The 22142-nt window shown below is 39.2% G+C and overlaps 1 protein-coding gene across 6 annotated transcripts in view; it reads left to right on the plus strand.

Moving 5' to 3' along the window:
• Nucleotides 1–253: 253 nt before the first annotated feature.
• PLEKHA5 (pleckstrin homology domain containing A5) overlaps nt 254–22142 on the plus strand; it is a 168091-nt gene continuing 146202 nt past the window's right edge. For 3 of the 6 annotated variants that reach the window (XM_032186867.1, XM_032186844.1, XM_032186852.1), the window contains exons 1-3: nt 255–341; nt 454–530; nt 3080–3137. The gene's annotated coding sequence lies outside the window, so the exon portion shown is untranslated. Of the gene's footprint in view, nt 342–453; nt 531–3079; nt 3138–22142 lie in introns of all 6 variants that reach the window. The other 3 variants (XM_032186858.1, XM_032186792.1, XM_032186877.1) reach the window with 2 other exon arrangements.

Here is a 22142-nt window from a genome sequence, read left to right on the forward strand (position 1 = left end):
TGCGCGCCCCCGCGGCGGGCGGGGCGTGCCCGCGCGGGGGCGTGCCTTGCCGCCTCGCCCCGCCCCCTCCTGCTGCCCCCGCCCCTCCCCAAGGTGTTGGCGGCGGCGGCGGCGGGGACGCGCTCGCTCGTGCCCGCGCGCCCCCTCCCCTCCCTCCCTCCCTCCTTCCCTCGCCCCCCTCCCCTCCCCTCCCGCTCCCCCCCGGCTCTCCCCGGCTGCGCTGGCGGCGGCGGCGGCTCGGCCATGGCGGCCCCGGCGGACCTGAGCGCGGAGCGGCTGCGGGCGCTGCCCGGCAGCTGGAGTTACGGGATCAGCCAGGGCGGCCGCGTCTTCTTCATCAAGTGAGCGGGGCGGCGGCGGAGGCGGAGGGGGGCCGGGGGGCAGAGGGGGGCGCGGAGCGGGGCCGGGGGGTGCAGCGCCCGCCTGACTCGCTCCCTGTGTGCGTCCCCGCAGCGAGGAGGCGAAGAGCACGACCTGGCTGCACCCGCTCACCGGAGAGGCCGTGATCACCGGGCACCGCCGCAGCGCAGGTAGGACCCCGCCCGGGCTGGGGGGCTGGGGGAGCAGCGGGGAGCCCCCCGGCCCTCCTCCGACATGGCCGCCCCTTCCCCCGAGGCTCGGTACCCCGCGGTCTCCCCCCGCCGCCGCCGCCGCCGCCGCGCGTCCCCCCCGCCTTTCCTCGCCGCCCTCCCGCTGCCGGGCGGGGACCCCCGGGGACCCCTGGGCGCTGCCCGCCCCGCCCGGCGGCTCGGCCCCGGGGAGCAGCGGGGCGCCCCCCAGCAGCGCGCGGAGCGCCCCCGGAGCCCTCCCCTGCGCCCCCCCCTCCGCTGCCGTCCCCGCGGAGAGCGGGGGTGGTTCGCGAGTGACAGGGGGGAGGCGAGGCACCGAGCCGCGAGGGATGGGGAGCTCGGTGCTGCTGCTCGCTCCTCCTGGAGAAGTAGGAGGAGGAGGAGGAGGAGGAGGAAGGCTTGCCGAGCCCCAGAGCCCGGCCGTGCCGCTGGGAGGTGGTGGAGGGCAGCTCTACGGGCGGCTGTTTGTCTGCGAGCAGCCGCCCGGGTGATCGCAGGGAAAGCCGCCGCTCTGTGGGGCCCGATCGGGCTGTTCGCTGCCGGGGTTTGCTCAGCGCTTAGGCGGCACGAGGTCGGAAAGAGCCCCTTCGGAAACTGCGGGCAGCCTTGTGAGAGTTGGGAGCAGTTCGGGAAGCCGGGGCTCTGGCTGGTGGAAGGAACTCTGCAGCTCAGCCTGCAGCGAGGGGCTGATGCTTGGGAGAAGTCATTTAGTGCCAGGAAATAGAGCTGCTGATTGCTATCGGGCTCCTCTTTTCCCCACTTCCAGTACTCAGATTAATTGAGAGACTGGCTTTCATCTACAGCAGTACGCATGGGGGCAGATGTATGTGAAGTGCTCTGCTAGCTGGCCATTAATATGAGCTGAGCATTAATTCCCTTTTTTTTTCCACGCTGCCAACAGTGTCTCTGTTGACTGATGGTGATTTACCAGTAATTCTCCAAGTGTCTCATTTATTTCGGCCATTAAGTGCCGTCTAAGGGAAATGCAGCTTGCTTTTGAGGATCTGGAGTACTGTATATAACCTAGGAGAGTTGTTATCAGGTAAATTAAACTTATTTCTGAACACAGAGCGAGGTATGGCCTTGGATATACTGACCATGATTTGTAGATCAGATACTGAGGTACCTGCAAAACAAACCAGTTTCTGTGTTTTCCTCATTCATGTGTGTATTAATTTGTGTCTCCATACGTAGATACAATCAAACAGATTAGCTCTGGATTTTATATCTTGTTTTGTCCTGACCGTTGTTTTGGAACCTGGTCAAAGTAAGCACAAGATGTGTCTTCTCTAAAGAGATTATTTCTGAGTGAATAAGTTTCTCTTGGAAATTTGTATTATTGTAAAGCTTTTTAGTAAGTAATACTGTGAAATACATACTAGATGATGAGGAAAATATTGTCCTTTAAAATGAAGTTCTTATTTCTGAAGATATTCAGCCCTGGAAAGGTATTCTTTTTGCAAAGTTCTTCTAGCAGCCATTAGTCATTCTGCTAGAGAGTCTTCCTGTTTGATGAACTTTGCCTTGTGTCGTTATCAAGACACCTGGATTTTCATTTCTTCTAGAGAAGACAGAGGTGAAATAAAAAAAAAAAAAAGTCACCCAGAGCAAATGAACAAACAGGAAAAGTCATGTGATCCAGACTAAATATTTTTTCTTTTTTCCTGGGAAAAATATCGTTGCTTTTATAATTCAGAGAGTGAGACATACATTTCAATTACTGCTTTTAACAACTGCAGCAAACTTTTAATGGTAGCGATGCATCTAGAGTTGCGTAGAGGTGATTCTTCAGCATCTTCACATTTTCCATTGCATCAGGAAGAAATTAGTTTAAAAAAAAAAGTTGACCATTAATGGTTGGTTGTTTTTGTTGTTGTTGTTTTTTCCAGAGAGATATTTTCTTTTGTGTCTGGGCTCTTGACTCCTGAGATACAGAGGGAAAAGATGTACCCACTTCCTCCACTAGATTTGCATTGAAAATTATTCTCATGTGAAATTGAATAGAGTTGTAAACACTGCAGGAACACTTGTTAGTAACATCGGTGGTGGAATTATGCTAATACAAAATAGCTCTGTGGTGTAGTTGATACCATGCCTGTTAAGATGCTTGCTACTTGCATGTAACGCAAACTCAGTAAATCGATTTCGCTTAGATCTTTGTCTGTCAGGTGATTTGATGCTACTGAAGTTCAAGGCAGAAAGAACTCATGACGACAGTGAGTTCTAGTTACTGGGCAAAGGAAGAAACATTGCTACATAAGACACACTTATAAGCCCTTATCGTTTGAGAAATCCAAATCAGATTTTTCTGTGTGTTGCTTGTAGTAGATTACAGAATTTAAACTGAGAGGCAGTATTTTGAGTCAATTTACAAGTACTTGTTTGTAGGACTAGAGCATTTAACATTGGGAATAAGATGCAATATTTTAACTACCTTAGTCAAGGACTAGACCAGTATGGCTAGCATCATTTCAAAAGTTAATTACAATGTTTTGCTGCTTGTTTTCCAGACTTACCCACAGGTTGGGAGGAAGCTTACACTTTTGAAGGTGCAAGATATTATGTAAAGTAAGTTGAGTGTTTATCTGTCACAATACTATAATTTTAATGAGTTTGTCTGAATGTCGCTGTAGTCTTGAACATATGCCAAATGAAATTTGAGCGTTACCGAAGAGGAGTGTTCAAGCTTGTCAATGTATTAAATTCTTTGTTAAAGAAATTCTGCACAGATAAAAACAATTTCTTGAGGTTTTGCTTTTAATGTTGCTGAAGTATTCAGTTTCAAATGAAGTTTATGCTATGAGTGTGACCAACTGGTAACAAATGTCTGTGCAAGTCAAGAAGACCTTGCATTTGTCTGCATATTTGACACTTGTGTGTATGCACTGTCATGTCATAAATGCTTTCAGAAAGGCAAGATCTTATATTGCTATTGGGAGAAGAGTCTTGAATCAGCCCTATTCTGTAGTAATTACATTAAGGCCACTCTGAATGTTTAATGTGACTCTCTTCTTTGCGGATGTCCTGCTTCTAGTATTGATTTTCTTTGTTTGCTTGCTTTGTTTTCAGTATCTTTTATTTGGATTTTAATATGCTTGGAATAGTGTGTCTGTGGTAGACTTACTTCTTCATCTTTTTGAAAGAGGAGCGTGGAAACAGAGCTGCTTTGTAGGACTCCAGAGGTCATTTTGATCAGATCTTGTTACAAACACTTGCCCTCCAGATAGTCAGACCATCCTTAACTGGGAAATTTTAAAGTGGCAGGCCTTACTTGATTCATTCAGTAATTCAGCTCACAGTGCTGTGTGTTTGGTTGGTCATCTGTAAACAAATGATGTCATCAGTAGGATAACATCTGCAAATGAAGATTACCAATAGGCATAGAGGCTTTAGGCTGCAGGTAGGTTTTGCTTATGTCTTAGTGTAAGGCAAAAGATAGCTGAACTGTGTAAGCATTGTAAACGTTGTGAGATGGGATTTATCCAAGTGTTGCATGGTTCATTTTATATACAGATGGGAAAATCTATGATTAAATGCTAAACAAAATTCCACAGAATATACTGAAGGACAGTGCTCCAAAAATGTGACCAGAACTGGTGCCAGGCTCTCTAGAAGGGGCTTTGTTACTAGACAACACGCTTGTTTCACTGTTCTGTTCTGTTTTCTTGTAGCTTACATTACACTAGTACTGTATAAAAAATGGCAAGAACTACATGGGACTAAGGACGGGAATGTGCTAAAGATTTCAACTCTGGTGTTCTGTTCACGTTGCTAAATGTAGAAGAGTAAAAATTATATCTGCATTTCTGTATATAATAGAGAAAATATTTTCTATACCTCCAGATTGAGCTAGCTATTGTAAAATAAACCTACAAACAGTTTATTAGCCATAATAACTGTAAAATAGCAGCCAGGGTTTTCTTTGAACAAAAAAAAAAGTGTGTGGACAGCTATTGCAGAGTGACTGATGTGCTTGTGCATGAATTTACCAAGTGTAGCTTGTTTGTGTACTCTTGTCCTTATGAGATCCTGTGTTCAAGGCATTATCATAACTGTTAAGATATACATTAAGCTGATTGTTTTGCTGATAGCCAACGCTAAATAGCTCTGTTTATATTTAAAAATTGTGCCGCATCTTTTGAAAACGTGTTGCACAAACACTTCTGATTTGATAGATGTAGGAGGATAGCAGAGATAGTGCTGTCAAGTCTGCTGAAGGATTTGGATGGTATGACCAGTTTGGCACCCTCAGTTAAATACCTGTTTGTTGCTCCACAGGTGTAGGTTCTCAGGCTGAGTTTAGTCTTCTGCCTGATGATAGCTTCTCCTTTTAAAGTTGTCTAGTATTCAGCTTTCCTGGTGCTAAAGAAGATGCGAGAGGTAACGTAGACAGGGTGACAACATTATAATCACTGTCTTATGCAGCGTAACTCTGGATGATATGTTGATTATAATCATTCTAGTTGTCTGAGTCTAAACTACCATGGTGCGCCCACACGACTGGGAAACAGCACAGGTTGTTATGACCTTGTCTACACAGGCATCCCCACATGTGGATTTTTAACTGTAACCTGCTTATTAGAATGTACAGATTTGCTAGATATCAATGCTTATTATGCAGACCACAGCACAATAAAGCCATGCAAAAGCTAAAAATATTGAGAACTTGCTCAGGGTCAGGCCTGAAGGAAACGTATTGTCTCGTGTTCTGGTATGAGTTGTGGAGTTACGAGGGAATGAGTGTTAATGACACTCTATTGATGTGTTCAACCATGTGAAACTTGGCTTTTGAATTTCTGTAATGTGTCCAATAAGAGAGTTATACAAGAAGGATAGTTGAGTTTCCTGATCACATAAATAATTTCACCTGGCTTCTGAGCCTCAGCTTCAAATATGTGGGTTGAATAAAAATATTTAACAATCTTGCTTTATGGTAACATCTTACGTTAGACTGTGTTTGAAAATAAAAACCTTTTGAAAATGATTCTTAGGGTTCTTTAATAATAGGTCTTCACTGTTCCAAGTGGGTGTGTCACTGAATCTATTACTGTGCTTTTTCTGGCTTTGATGTAGTAAACACTGTATAATCAAATTGGGATAATGTCGAGGAGATAATCGTCATCTAAATCTTAGCATTTCTGGGACTGGCATTTCAAACAAATGACTCAGGATACAGACTGCATTGAGATGTGATTACTTTTAAAGGACACCTTATTTTTTTTCTTGGGAAGTGCCCCTTCATTTTCGTAATATGTAGATACCAAACGGTGACTGGTTTGCACGCTTTTTTTTTTTTTTCCATGACGTTGAATTTGTTCTGTCTTTAAAAAAGAAATATATTCTGAAACAGGGATAGATACAGAGTCGTTACCACTGCATAAGGAGGTTTTGTTTTTTGTCTAGGGTTATTTTAATAGGTTGATGCTAGCTAGGACTCTGATGTTTTCTGCAGTTTTTTGAATTAATAGAAGTGTTGTATTACTTTATAATGATGGTGTCCTTCTCCCACATCCTCCTCTCCACTCTAAATGCAAAGGACAAAAGGTATTCTTTGTTATTTGGATTAAAAAAATAAAGGCACAATGGCATAGTATATTGTATATGTTCTCATGAGATCTGGTTACACTGTTAATTGTTTCACTCCATGAGAGTGAGAAAATCCTTAATGTTAGGAATGTGCATCAATAGCCTTTCATTTAATGGGGACTTTATTGTTAAACTTCTCTGAAATGTTTGCTCCTTTTAATAACTGAACTTCTACCTGGAACGGAGGACTGTGTGACAATAGAATTGACACACTGAAATGTAATCTTCAATTATGTGTTGTTGGTTCAGTATAAAATTGTGTGTGTTGTTGAGTAAAACAAGGCACAAGAAAGCTCCATTTGGAAACGATGGCATTATATCTTGAAAAGTTTGGAATTTTGTTTTGTTTGTCTTAGAATATTCACTGTTGGACTATTTACTTATGCGTACCATGTTGAGCACTTACGAGCTCTGGAAAGCTGAGTGCTTTATCCCCAAAATGGACTTAATCTGGATAGTGGTATGGGAAATTACTTACATGATAAGTGCATAAGGAAATGGATCCACGTGACAATTGCAGGATGGTACTTGTTAATAGAGAAAGCATGCTCGGTCACTGGCTTCAGACTTCTTACCACTTAAGATTAATGAGAATTTTAGACCTGATGTTTTTAGCTACTTGTGTTGACTGCATCACCATTAAGCACAAAGGTACTGGTTTAGAGTACTATAAAATTACATAAATATGTCTTTGCATGTACGTATTTGTATGCATGTGTTTAAGAAACTCTTGTCTTTGGTTAAAACCACCTGACTATTTAAGCTCAGACATTTACTTGATTTTTCTGCTTTTTTTTTTTCTTTTTCCATTTCAGTAGTTCTAAACATACACTAGGATTTTTGTATTGACTTTTAAATGACGTTTATGTTATTTGGGTTATTAACTTGCAAAATCAAGTTGTTTAAAAATCAATCTGAGAAAGATATTTGAGGAATTTTGCATCTGTCTAATTTGGCTTCTCCAGAAGTGTTCTCATCTATGCTGTTTGGGTGTTAGAATTTCATATTTCTTAACCCTTCTATAGCACTGGTATTCTTTGGACAATACAAAGGCTGACTGAAGTCACTATTGTGAGTACACTTAAAAATGCGAAGAATTTAGAAGGTTAAAGCTGCATATTGAGGTTTTATAAAGGTTACCTTTCCCTGTGTTTGTCAGTTTTTTTGCCTGTTGCTTGCTGAAGCAAAGCATTGGTAAACCCAGGCTGAAGCTGAAGTGATTTCACTGTTGTACCAAGTAGGGGTTTTGCATGCTTTCTATAGAAACTTTCATCAATAGAGTTGGCTTGAAAATTGGGAAGGTAAGAAAAATCCATTAGGCAGTTAAATGAGATGAGATCTTTTCAGTCTTAAGGTTCTGTTGTTTACTAAAATAAACCCATGCTAATTAAGAATTCAGCTTTTGTTTGAACCTTTGTCTGTTACATGCATTCTAAAGATCCTCTCCTATTCAGCTCTCCAGAAAAATCAAACAACTAGTCAGGTTTGCTGTGAAGCCCTTTCTTGAGGGGGAAAAATAGGATTTGAAAAAAAAATAAGAACAGATTGTTTTTTTTTTTTTTTTTTTTCCAACAGAAAGAATAATGGCATTCCTTCTAGGAATTTAGTTCTTTTCTGGTTACCTCTACCATTTATTTTAGTAGAATTTAGGAAAGGCTGAAGTTTATTGTTGGCCTTCATTAGTTTTTCTTCTTTCGTGGTAAGACCTGTGGATCGAATAGTGGGTAAATGGGTGAACTGCCACGTAATATTACAGTAAAACAAACCTTGCCTTCTGCCTTTGGCAGGAAAAGCTGCTCAGAAAAGGAGAGCTTAGGAGTGCCTGCAAAGTTGCTTTCTATTTTAACATTTAGTTCTTTATTTCACTGAAATGTTTCAAGAACCAAAAATACTTAGTGTGGGGAGCATTTTGCTTCGCAGTGCTGCCACTCAGTGAAACGCTTCTCGCTGCATTAAAGCTGCTTCTGCAGGTCTCCCCATGGGAAGTATGAAGTTGTGTTTCCTGGGAGCCCTGGGGGAAGCACATGCTCTTGCTTTGTAGGGAAAAATAAAAAATCTGAGGAGGTAGAAGAAAACAAAAAGGGCATTTATCTGGGAATCTTGCTGCGGGGGAGTTGTGAAAGGGGCTAGCTCTGCAAGAGGGCTGCAGCAGCACCAGGGAAAGGAGACCGTGGGGTGGGTGCAGCGTAGAAATGGGGAGTGGAGGTGGAAGGGTTCTTGACATGAGAAGAAATGGGTGTGGGTCAGAGGAGGAGAGATAGGACTGCATCCAAAAAGCAGCTTAGACGGGGACGTGTCAGGAAGAGGAGGGTGAAGGTAGGGAATGTGGTGTACTGAAGGAGAAAGCTGAGAAGGTGGGACTAGTTGGAGAAAGGGGAGGAGTGGAGACTACAGCAGGCAGAAGAGCCAGCAAAAGGAACAGGGGTGGGAGTTAATTTCCTTGGAGCAAACTTGATGGGATTTCTCCCAGAGGGGAGGGTGGCAAAAGTGCATCCTGCAAAAACATGCTGTCAGACTCGTGTGCGGGTCTGACGGGGACTATTACACCTTGCTTATGAAGCTGTTTCAAAGTTAGTCTGGCAGGTAGAGTATCAAATGTGAAAGTTAAGAATTATTGTGCTTACAAAGTCTTTTTTGATTGTGACATCTTGTGGTTGACATTTTGAACTATTTCTTTCATGAAGTGTGTTTCTAAATTGGGTAATACTTTGAATGCTTTAGTTTTACTAAAATAGACTTAAAACCGTAGAGAACTTACTGTCTTTTTATTACCAATATTTTAAACATGTGAGAATTAATGGAAAATTCAAAGATGCAAAAAAAAATCTGTATAGAGGGTGTTACATGGAATATTGAAATACACTGATTTCAACAAGAAATGTTGATGCTGAAGGCGGTCAGGCATTTTGATAACCTGCCCACTAGTAAGTTAACTTCAGCGGTTTTAGATTTGAGTTTTGGAAGCAGTAATACTACTTTTCTAACTTTGGTCTTAATTGGTTATTGAGTTAATAGCAGATAACATCTTAAAAGCATGTGTTAGCTTTATTACTGTGAAGTGAGTTCTTCTGTGGTCTCTCACTTTTTGGTATCTACAGTGTTTGAAGGCTGGTGAAAAGCAAATGAAATGCTGTTTGATCATAGCTCTCATGTAGGTGGCAGTTGTAGCTGTGTATTTTATAAATATAGTGATGTATTGAACCCCTCTCCCCAAGTATTTTGGGGCCCATCGGCATTTCCTCTTCCTTATTCCATCAGTGTTGTACAGATCCTTTTTCTTTTCCTCATCTCAGTTCCCATGTGCCGCAGTACCTTGAGCTGAGGGCTGCTTCCCAAAATGACTGAGCTGGCAGGCAGATAGATCTCTACTGGCAAAGTTCAGGAGGTATTCTTGCTGTAGTCTTTTTTTTTGGTATGACTTTAATGGGTCCAAATGTTACCCAGTGCACATTATGTTTTGCTTTTACTTAAAGGAATTGTAAACGTTTTTCCCCCCCCCTGTGGTCTGTGAGTGTTGTGTCGTACTGGATCAAAACTAGCGTCTGTTGTGGTACTGCGCTAAGCCTGTTTTTCCTGCATATGTTTATGTTATGCTGGCTCTTATTATAATGAATTACACTTTCAATAAACCTGAGATACACTTTGGCTTGGCAGTTCAGGCTGATCTTCAGTGTGCTTCTGTGTGCGTGTGAGAGAGGGAGAAAGCTCCTGTGAAGCTCGAGACAGACACTGACTAGAAGCAAAGCTCCTCAGCTCTGACTGCTGGGATTTCTGCCAACGTGGAGCTGTATGTGTGTTTTTTCTGTGTTTCAGTAAGTAAATACCTAAATTTAAACACTTGCCCCTTCTCTCTCCTCCTTCCCTTGCCTTCTTTCTTCTGAGTGTGGAAGATAGCTCTTTTCCTCTGTTCTCTTCAGTTGCTCTTGTATTTGGCTGGGGGGTGAGGGTGTTCTCTTACCATGAGGTTGGGGGGAAGAAGTTGCATCAGCAGCCACCTTCAGAAGCAGAAGTTTCAGAGTGGGGACCTGATAGCACAGGCACCCCATAAAACCATATGGGAGAGACTCCTACTTCCCAGTTATGGATAGCCCAGGGAGATTTCAAAGGTCTGCTGAAATAGCTGTTTGTGATGTCGCGTCTTTCTGCTCTGGAGATAAAAAAAAAAAATAATAAATAAAAATAAAAATGGAGCTGAACGCTTCTTTGATATCTGTGAAGTGGAAAAAGGCTTTTAGACAGTGTTTTTAATGCTTGTGTGGCCTGCGATGATCATAGAGCTTTATGTAAATGATTTTAAAAACAAACAAAAACCACTGTGTATTCAGGACTCTTCAGAAACTTGGTTCTTCATGGTTTTCTCCATGGTGACTTAGTAAGAACAGTTATTTCAGTAAGTAAGGAAAAGTATATTAGCAAGCAGCCTATCCTTTAAAATTAGCTTCCTGTGTTTTCTCTTCTGAAGTCTATTACAACTTGTGTTTTGTTGAAACTGACCTGATTTCATGTCTTATTACCTGAAAACATTTTTAGTGTGTCAGACCAGGTAAAAGGGGTCCTTGTAAACAAAGATGTTTCAAAGGGAAGTATTTGGTTAATCTTTTGGTTTAAGGTGCCATCTTTGCCATCCCTCAATTCTAGCGTTTCATGGAAACTTCTTTACTATTCACTAAGTAGGACTAATGAAACTGTATATATTATGTGAAAAACACAGCTTTTGTTGCTTTTATTTGAATTGTATTGCTAGAAAAAATCCAAGATTTTGGTGTGGATGATGGCTTTTTGTTTACTATTCGTGTTAAAACCTACAGAGACTAAGCAACTTTTGACCAATGTCTAACGTTTACTGTTCTTGAGAATATCTTTCAGGATGTGTAAAAACGGATGACATAACATCTTAAGTTTATCTGTGCACCTGGTTATGAGAAAGCCAGAAAGCTGTGTTTAATATAGGAGTAATAAGAATAAACAAGCAGTGTTCTCAAATCCCTATTCAGATGTCATAAAACCTGTAATCTGATTGAATGTCCAAAAGGATGACTTGGTTTCTTGATGGAGAGAGTAAAGGTGACCAAGACTGTTGTGTTTTGGTGAGTGTGTGTGTTTTTAGCATACTGCCCATGCCATTTTGTAAGGCTACGTTATTTTGTAGTTTTCCATACACAGAGTCATCTAGATTTATTTAAAACTTCTTGGTTGAAACCTCTGTTGAAGTTTGATATGGAAGATTGAAAAAAAAAAAAAATTAGAAATAGAACCATGTTTTTAAACAATGTCACAACATTAAACATTTATTTTAACAAGTAATTTGAATAAAATTGCAAGTTAAAGCTCACTAGAAATTCTTATGATCTTTTTTGATCTTAAAATCTCTCTTATGGTAGGATTTCTGTTTTCTGTGCTTGATGGGGGTATCAGTTGTTTGCCTGATGTGAAACATTGTAATGCTTTCAGTTGATAAAACACAGAAATGTTACTTTTTTTTTTTTTTTGTAATTAATGTATCAACTAGTAACAGTTGAAAGTTTTATCTTCATTGTATCTACAGATCTAACAGCATTTGAGCTTTGAGCCAATATTTTTAGTTGGCTGAATTGAGCACCGAAAATCTGATAACAGTAGATTTTATGAGTTTAAATCACTAAAGGTTTCCTTGTTCAGGTCAGTGGTGTTACTAAAATTGTTCTACAGTAAATTGGAAGAGTTTGGAGCCTAAGTAGTTACACTCACCACTGGGAGTCTTGGTAATCTGTTAGTAATCTTTAGTCAGCTAAAAAAAAAAAAGTGGTGGGGAAGAATACTGATTTAGGGTTTCATACCTGTTTATAGGAACATGCATAGTGACTACACTCGGCTGATGAACATAGAAACGCCAATGCTTTCTGATCTATGCCTTCTACTTCTGTCATTCCTTTTGCTCAACTTCAGATGAAACCAAACTGACAGTATTACAATTGGCAATGCCACTTAAGCTTTGCCTTCTAGTGAGATTAAGGTGCTGAGACTAGAAGGAAGCAGACTGAGAAATGTGGTTACGATGCTGGAGGAGGTGGTTTGACTTTTATTCCATTTTATACTGAGTCCTGTATTTCTCTTTCTGCAGCTCTTGTCTAATGAAATTGCTAAATGAAAATTACTTCTGGAAATTGAGATTAAAAACTTTCCCTGCAGTATTTTCCATAAATAATGTTAAAAATATTGTGCTCTTAAAACTGACCCCCCCCCCAAAAAAAAAAAAAAAAAAGTGCTTTGTTATCCAGATGAGTACACATACTAAACAGCAAAAAAGGTGAAGTCTTGGAATTACTTATGGGTGATACCCAGTATTAAGGTTAAAGTGACTTCTGTTTAATTATAAATGAAATGAAACAGTCTCCTTTGGGCCCTGTCATTGCCAGTACTGGTATATACTTCACAGGGCGTGTTGTTCTTTATTCCTCTTTAAAAGACCCCCACCTGAAATTTCTTACGTGAAACATCTTTGCTTTCTGCAGTGTTACTTTATGAAACGATTTCTAGACATCAAAAAAAATCCAAATATTTTCCTGAAGTTCTCTTTATTCTCATATCCTAAGCAAAACACAAAAGAGATTTTCTAATACGCTCCATACCAGAACTTGCTCTGTTGTGGGTTTTGACTCATTTCAGGTGAGAGTGCCCAACCTGCCGAACAAGAAATTCGGGATTACTCTTGCCTCAGATTGCTCTCTTTGTGGTTTCAAACAACAAAAAGTACTATCAAATTCAGCAGTTGGTTCAAATGCCACTGCTTTATCCTCTTCATTATAACCTTCTGTTTAGATGCATTCTGCTTCAGAACACTCTGCAGCCTAAATATGTAAGTTATGTGGAAATCTTGCACTTTTGTAGACTGGAAAGGACTATGTGAAGTGAGACAGCCCTAGTAAGACTGATTTAATCAGTAATGTCCTATTATTGTAGGTGGGGTTTGTTGTGTTTCACAGTGCTGGGTGATTTAAACTTGGAGTACTGAGAGATGCAGCAGCTAAGGAGTTGCAGTTATTGGCATCCTGGTTTTAAGCAAGTCTTTTGCAGTCTCTGTTCTGTAGTCGAGTTGTTTGTTTGCGTTTTTTTTTTTTTTTTTCTTTTTGGCTTTCAGTGGTGGTATTTGTAAGTTGTTAAAGCAGGAGAGCATTCAAACCTCCCCAAACTTCTAACCAGTGTGAAAGGCACTGTCGTTTTAGATGAGTGTTTTAATCAGTGTTAACTTTTCCAAGAACTGCTGTGTTTGTTGTTTTATTATTTTGTTTAGAGATTGCCTTGTGCAATTGGAAATAGGGCTTTTTGAGAAATTATGATGGTTTAAAGGTTTTATTTAATTTTTCGAGGAGGTCAAGAAATTCATCTGAAGTTGATTCAGAAGCTGCATCTCTTGTATAATTTCAGTAGGCTTTTTATATAGGAGATTATGTAGCTGGCAGAGCAAATCTGTGAAGAACAAACACAATTTTTCACTTGCTTAAAGATAGGATAAGTACTTCAAAGAAAAACATGGGTAGGATTTGTTGACTGTCTCTTAAATTTATATCTAATTTACTTGCAACAGTAGGAACCTAAATCAGGGCTTGTAATGAATGGAGGGGGAGGGTGACCCATACATGTGGATATGACTTAGCTGCTTAATTCAGCAGGTGTCTCTTTCCCAAAGTAGAAATGGTCAAAAGCAGAGTATAAGAGCACAAATTTCTGTTTTTGTTTTTTCTTCCTGTCTAAATTTTGATATAGGTATGGCAACCACAACAGGAAATAAAATTCAGTGCAGAGAAAACTTTAGTTGGCAGCTGTTAATTTGTTTTGAGTAAACAAATATATCAAGTCTTCCAATTTGTTTCCTCACTTTCAGTTGAGAAGAAAAAAAAAAAAAGGCAAATGTCTCCAGCTCTTGTCTCTTCAACTCTTACTTTCCTGCTGTTTGCCCTTCTCTTTCTCTTGTAACTTCTGTTTTTTTCTTATATATATGTCCTTATCATTCACCCTACTGCTTTTTTGCTTGCTTCTAGCACTGTAGCTCAAGTAGTTTTAGACATGATCTTCCCCAGTTGGACTGCATGCCAGATTTTTTTAAGGGGAATGTAAATACTGTGAGGTCAGTTCAGTATCAAATGCCTGCAGCCTGAAATGAACCCTGTAGGATCTTTTGCTATTCAGGCAAAATTAGGATTTGCTTAGGATAGATGTTAAATATTGGGAAATCAAGTCTTTTAATTGACTTTAAAGTCAAGACTTCAAAAGGTAATTGATTTCCAAATAATTTTTTTGTGTTACTTTAATTAAGCTTACTTTTTTTTTTTTCCTAAACCGAAAGCAAAAGAGAGTGCTGGATGCAACTCAGTATCATGGTGATTGACAAATGCATTTAAAATTCTCCCTCTATATACAGAAATATAGTGAGTTACTGAGCTGTGAGATTGTAACCCAGAGGGGCTGGTGTATGTATGTACATGCTCACCTGCATTGTGTCTAAACCAGTGATGTTTGTGTTGAACTCATGTACTTCTGATAGCAAAGAATATCTTCAGCCCATCTGTTTTCTTCCATGTTTCCCCTCCCTTCTTCCTCCTTTTCTCCCCAGACAAGAATGGTGGGGAGAGAGGGCAGTGATAAGCTTGCTCACATAGCAGAGTGACATTAAACTGCTTTTTGAATTTTCTCCCATACTTCATACAAACCTGCCCATTTCAGCCCCTTTTTCAGCCATTCCTTTCAGGGAGAAGTGTGCTGTGTTTCCTTTAGATCAGTGATGCTCTGTAATTGGCCGTGTGGTACTTTGAATTACTTGCCTGTACGTGCTGCCAAGGACTCGGTACAGCCCTTCCAGTTTCACAAGCCGTGGAAGTATAGATTAACAACTGAACTGGAGTTTTTGTGCTTTGCAGCACTAGGTTGGCCTGCTTCGGGCTGATTTGTCTTTTCAACTGCTGTCTGTGAAGGATTGGCTGCTATTAGTCTTGGCAAAAGAATCTGTCTAATTGATCAAACCAGAACAAAGTAAGTTCCATCTGTTCTGTGGATGTTAATGGACAAGTTAGGGACTCAGTTGTTCTTTGATGTATTCTTTTGGCCGGACCATGACGAGACAGATTCGTTCTTCATTTTATTTCCAGGTCTCTAAGGTATGGTGCTAACGCCACTGTAAAAGGACAACAGAAAATTATGACTTACAGTTGGGGAATTTTTGCTTTCTTTGTTTTGAAGCTGTTTTGGTTTAGTGAAGAGATAAATAGTTTTGTGGTCATTAGATAACTCCAAACTGCTTTACAGTGCTTCTGTAATGTTCCTGGTAAAGTTTTACCAACATGTCTGTGGTTTTGTGTGGGAGGCTTTCATGATACTGAGATGAAGAAATATTTGATTATTGAATGCTGTGCTTTGATTTTCTTGGTGGATTAAAGTGTATATTGAAATTGATTGTTAGGGGTAGTGGTGAAAAAGTACAGTGCTGAGCTGAGAATAAAACACTTGGAAAGGGAAAACATTTGTGGCTGTCTTGGAAGTAAAATAATGTTAAGTTCAAATTAATGCATTATGAAATGGCTCTTTCTGAAGCAAGAATAAATGCATAATGGAGTGTAAAGCCATCTTTGAAGAATGGAACTCAAATACATTTTTTGAGTGGTTTCATTAATACATAGTTTTGTGCTATCAAACAGCATTTTTAGTATACTTTAAGAAGTTATTTATTTGGAGATCAACTTTAAGTGCCATCTCTCTCTAAAAAGAAAAAGCAAAACCACCTGTACACTGCTAGGGCAACTCTTAGAAATGTTCAAGTAGTATTTCAGGTTAATGATGGAAGTCATAGAACAGATAGACTAGCTGCTCCTGTGCTTTCTCTCCTTTTTTTTTTTTTTTTTTTTAATTGTTAGGTAGATAAAAAAGAATGGTTTTGTTTTAAATGATCTTATAGTCATTTAAAATTTCCGTTTGATGATGATAACAGGAATTTAATTTGCAGAATTAAAAAGTATGGTATGTGACTAGCTGTGTGAGATTTGTGAGGTTTGTTTGGTTTTGTGTTTTGCGGCAGCAGTGGAATATGTGGGTCTGAAGTCTCAGAGCTGGGGAATAAGGATGTTGTAAATACTAATACAAGCGTAACTTCACTATATGGATTGACTCTGCTTTGGCTTCTGGAACTGCCTGAGTGAATGACGCTGCGTCCCTTCAATTCACTGTTGCATCAGTCCTTTTCTATTCAGTCTAGTTGTGTAACCCCTGAATTTATTTTGGGACGCATCCAGTGCTGCTAGCTATGAAGTCTACAAGGGAATGCAGGTGTTTTTTCTATAAAATAGAATGTTGACCTTTTTTAGGAGTTTCTTTTGAAGTATTTAATGAATCTTCCTCATGAGGTATGATGATTAAACAGATAAATTTCCTGTGCATCATTAAAACTTTTTTTAAAAAGTGCTGATATTTATTTTTTCATTTTAGTAAGCAATGATGTAGTACTACTCTCTCAAAATTGGTTGAGTTTGTCTATTGGCCAGCTGCATGCCTGTTAAAACACTGCTTATTACTGTTCTTGAAGGGAAAAAAAAAATGGTTTAGGAGGTTTATAGGCTTTGTAGCTTGCACCACATACAAACTTTATGTCCCTTAAATGTCTGGGTCTAACACTAGATGTTGGAGCATATCAACATCTAGTGTTAGAGCGTATAAAAGTAAATGCTTTACTTTTTTAATTTGCATCCAAAACCACTGTTCATGTTTCTTCAAAGAAGCTTAGCTTTCTTGCTTTTGACCATGTTTTATGCTGCACAAAATGTCATGGAAATGCTTGTTCTAGATTCTCTGGTGATACTGCTTTGAGCTGTTTCTGTGTATGTTCATTTTTCTCTTTGGTACTTTTGGGGCCACTGGCAGTTATGCTAGGCCATTATTAGTCTGCAAACTATACTTAGATAATTAATAAATACGTATTTAATTGCTTAAGGTGTCATATAAACATTGCATGCAATTCAGGAACAATCTTTGAAGCTGTGATTTTCTTTTAAGCACTTAGTTGTACTTGTCTTCCAGCATTAACTACTTTATGCTTCTACGATTCACCTGGTAGCACAGTAATGACTCGGTTCATACTGATCAACAAAGTCGGGGAGATAAATGTCCCCAAAAGGTAATAGTATCAGAATATTTGTTGGCATACGTCAGTAGTGGTAAGCAACCTTTTGAGTGATTCAAATACTTTGTGAATTGTTCTAGTAGGTGATATTGGTGGTAGGGGGAAGTTGGCCCAGATGATCTTGGAGGTCTTTTCCAACCTTAGTGGTTCTATGTTTCTGTGCTAGTAAATAAGCAGGGAGCTAAATGGGGAGAGGCAGCATGCTGCTGAACAGACCCATTTCTTCAGAGTAAGTGCTTTTCTTAGGGGAAAAAAAAAATGCAAGGAAGATTGCTTTGTCCTTCTGCTCTCAGAAATAGGATTGGTTTCATTTCCTCCTCAGCTGCTGGGACTATATTAATACCTTATATGAAGCTACACAGGAATTTACATATGATTACTTGCGCTTAAAGGAAATGGATGCGTTTTCTAGGTACGACCAGTCTGGGCAGTAGATGGTACTGAGTAGTATGACCTCTTCAAAAGTCTATGCATCTTTATAACCTGTTTTGAGGCAGATGATGTGGGTCATGTTAAATATTTCACATTCCTCAGTTCTGCCTTTTGAAGAATTTTTTTTAATCTAATCAAAGTTAACCTTTCGCTTGTAGGAGGTCTTTTGGTACAAACATAAACTGAAGGTTTTTGTTCTGGTACAAGATTAATAGTTAAAGGAATATGAAGTCAGAATAAAATGGAAATACTGTCTTGCTCACTGTGTATAAATAGTTCAGCATTTAACAAATAATAAACAGCAATTTTTATTTTATTTAATATTCTGCATAGAACTTATAGTAATGACTTTTTTCCACTTCATATGATTGTTGTTAGTTATGACTACTTAACTGAATTTTCTCTTTCTTAGCATTTGCTTGGGGAATGAGACTTTATTTTCCCAAAGTAAAACAATCATAAAAAGAGGGTTCAAGAGTTGTTGTTGGTTTTTTTGCTGACTTGTAGTGTTCTTTAGGTAATAATTTGAAAATTGAAGTAACTTTTTTAAAAGAAACCAGTGTAAAAATGTGCAAATTGTGATCGGCTTCTTATTTAAGGTACTAGGAAGAAAATTGCCCTCTCATTTTAAATGTACTGTGTTGAATATTTAATGATCAAGAATATACAGGCTAAAGGAGAGAATAAGCCCAACGTCTGTCTTTCAGATTTCCATACAAATCCCAACTGTTGTGAATAGCAGCACAGATTTTGTGAAGTGGGTACTGAGGTTAAGCTGAGTCTTGTTTCCCAGAAGCAGATAAATAATAGTGGTGTTCTTGTTCTGTAGTGTGATTTGGACATCTACACTGGCAATCTATATATGATAGATGCTATTCTATCACTTTAGTCTATGGAGCCACTGGATCCTAGAATTTTAGGGATGTCTTTCTACAAAACTGTGTAAGACTTTTCTTTCTGTTTCCTTTTGAGCCAAAATCTTAATTGAATCTTTTATGTCCCTTTTGTTGAAGTAAACCTAGGAGAAATGTCTTTTCATAGAGCAAATATTGCTGCAGTCTTAAAAAGGAAGCTCTGCATGTATTTACAAACCAAAAACACAGTGCATGCACCAGTAGCATTTTGTTGCCTTACTGGTGTTCCCAGACAGCTGTGGGAACTTGCCACTAGATGCTCAGCGTTCCCACTGCAGTGGCAGTGAAGTGGAAGCAGAGCATCTATACACACTCTGCGTGAGCAGGGCTGCCTGATTGTATGCGATGAGAGTGCGAGAAGCAAGGGCTGTTCCAGCTTATTCCCAGTTGCTGCAATCTCCTGGCAGTGCTGGAAGAATCCTAGGCCTTTCAGGGAAACATTTGTTCAAATCATTTTACTTGGAATGTAAAAACGAGTTATGTTTTTTGATTCTTAGGGGTGTGTATTGCATGTTTTTTGTCATTAAGCCACTGTTTCTGACTGACCTTTTTTATACAAGGATTTCTAGCTCTATTTTTAACAAGATTTTCTATATGAAATCAGCACTAATTTCTAAAACTTAATTGACACCCGTGTGCTTATGAATTGACAGAATCCCTTGCCCTCAGGATGTAAGAAAATATAATATTTTATTGACATTTAGATTAAGTTTTACCAGTTTCATCTTAAGAAAAAAAAATAGAAACTGTGGCCTTGATCCACAGTGTGAGAAAAGAGACTTAAAATTAGACACTGGTTGAAAATGACTGCAAAGGCTTGACATCTGAAATAATATTGTTCCAGTTAAGCATAGCTTGAAATAAGAGCATAGTTTCATGCTGTAGTAGTACTGGATTGACAGGAAAATGATAAGATAGAAGGTAAAGGAAAGTTTCACAAGGGTGATCAAAGATGGAAGCTCTTCATTTGAAGAGTGCTGTAATACCTCACTGAGGACTGACATGGAGGGTATGATAGGGTCTACAAAATCATAGATGGTGGAAAGAAGGGGAGTAGAATCGTTCGTTTGCTGTACGTTGGAATAAAAGTAGCAGCAGTATGCATTCCAGATCCAAACGAGCCGGCACCTGTGACTAGTATTCATAAGGTCAGAAAAGTGCGTGTATGTAATGAAGGAAAGTGACTGAAAACATCTAGAAATTACAACTCAGGATGTTGTGGACTGTAAGTCGGCATTTGTAGAAGAAAGATGTGGTCACCTCTTTGATTTTGCATCCCACCTCTGAGGCTTGTAATCGCTGAAGAAAGGTATCGCTGGGCGTCTCTGCCAGGTGTTTGCTGCTAATCACTGCTGGGAACAGGGTGCTCTGTTACACGCGCTTTTGATCTGACCTAGTTCAGCTGCTCTTAAGTACTTAAGAACAATAATCACTAAGTCATAAATATTCATTTACTGGTAGTAAATCAGAGGAATGTTGCGTTAATTATGGTTATGCTAATTCTTAGGAGTAGTCTTGCAGAGTATCTGTGCCTGTTATCGCTAAAGCTTTGATGGATTCTGTGTGTGCACAAAACACGGCTGTATGGAAAGACTTAATAATCTACCTATAGTAATCTGCTGATTTTAACTTGTTTTGAAAATAAACTATGTAAACATGAAAATGTTTCTGATATTCCTACTTAGGCTTTACTATACACAGAGGTTTAACAAGGGGAACATAACGTTTTTTGAATCAGTAGATGCTGTCTGCCAGGTGGGTACTGGCAGTGATTTGGTTTGATGTAACAGACTTAAAGTTTTGGAAGAAGAGGTTTGTGTGAGTGAGAGGTACCTGGCCAGAAGACTCTGGCTGAGCTGGTTTTCATATTGTAAATGGAATTGAACTGTTAAAATTGTACCTGCTTTCAGCAATCTTATTATTATCTTGAAGAGACTTGGAGGTGAGCTTAAATAATACAAGTTTGGGAATAGGAGAGAGATACATTCAGTGGTATAATTGAATAATGATTGCTTACTGACAAAAATAAAATATTTTTTTTCTCCCTTCCTTAATGAAAGACGTGGCTACTCTACTGAAATGCATGGGCATTTGAAGGATCATTTTCTTCAGCTCTAAATCAGTGCTCAATTTATTAGGTAATAATTGTACTTTCTGTACTATTGTCTCAACAAGTAAATCCTTTGGAAAACATAACAAGTGGGATACAAATATATTAGAGTTTTACTAGTCCTCATGCAGCTTCTCAACTCTGAAAGTAAAATTGCTTCCCTGCATGCAGCCCGTAATTGATATCAGAATTTAGTCTTATGGCAGGCTAGCCATTAGTTTAATGACAGGCATTGGAGTGTAAGAACTCTTTATTGGAAGGCCTTGATAAGGGTTGAGCCTTTTGCAATCAGTATTACCTTGCATTGTTAAGGAAAAGTCAGTGGTGTTCCTTCTTAAGATATTTTGAAGGGTGGAAATGCAGACTTCCTGGCTGGCATGAGTTAGGGTTTTTGCTGTTCAGGTAGCTTTTGTGAGAATAGATGTGTAAACTGTCTCAGTGGATAAGAACGAGTTCCAAAATTTGCTGGGCATACCTTTGGAATATTTTTAAAATATAAAGAGAGTGCTATGAAGTGAATTTAGCTGGTAAAAGCTACCTAGTGTGACACCACCTGGCTTCCAAGTCTAGGATTTATTTGCAGATAATTATTTCCTGTTTGGATTGGGAAGGACGAGATTAGGATTAAGTATATAATAATACTAGAAACCCAGACTCTCATTTTATCAAGTAAACTAACATAAAAGAGAACTGAGTAATAAGAATATTGAAAACTGGTAATTCATAAATTCAAGTTATTCATTTAAGCTACTCAGCACCAGAAATGAAGTCATAGAACATTCTACCAACACTATCTAAATTTAATCCTAACAGGAATTCAACTAAGCATTTAAGAGCATTTGGTGAGTTTTTTTTTTTTTTTTTTTTTTTTTTGTGAGGTTCATCCACTTCCTAGGGGAAAATAGGAAAATAATAAACTCAAGAATAGCCAAGTGAATTTTCATATGTTGATAAAGATCTTGCCATGTTTTCCCAATTCTCTGGCTCTTCAATTTGGACTGTTTTGTGACTACTACTTTACCCAAAAAGATGTCTGTTTAAATCCTGAAAAACAATAGAAGAATTGTTTGGCAGAGAAGTCAGCAACTAGCGTCTTGGCACTGTCTTCAGCTGTTTAAGCCAGGTTGCTGACAGCAAAAGCATGAGCAGAATTTAGGGGAAAAGAAACCTCTACGTGACTTCCAAAAGTAAGGCTAATGGAAAATGGACTCTACTTTAGAGATAATGTTTTTATGCAATTACTTTAAAATTCTTCTGTGTAAAAATAATAGCAACTGAAAGATACTTTTATACAAGAACAGGTCCTATTTTCTTTACAGATTAGTTACCTTTTGTAGTTATTTATGCATTTTAATTTGCATTTTAATCCATACAATGGTACTGCTTCA

Source organism: Aythya fuligula, chromosome 1 (assembly GCF_009819795.1).
Source record: "Aythya fuligula isolate bAytFul2 chromosome 1, bAytFul2.pri, whole genome shotgun sequence".
Classification (NCBI taxonomy): Eukaryota; Metazoa; Chordata; class Aves; order Anseriformes; family Anatidae; genus Aythya; species Aythya fuligula.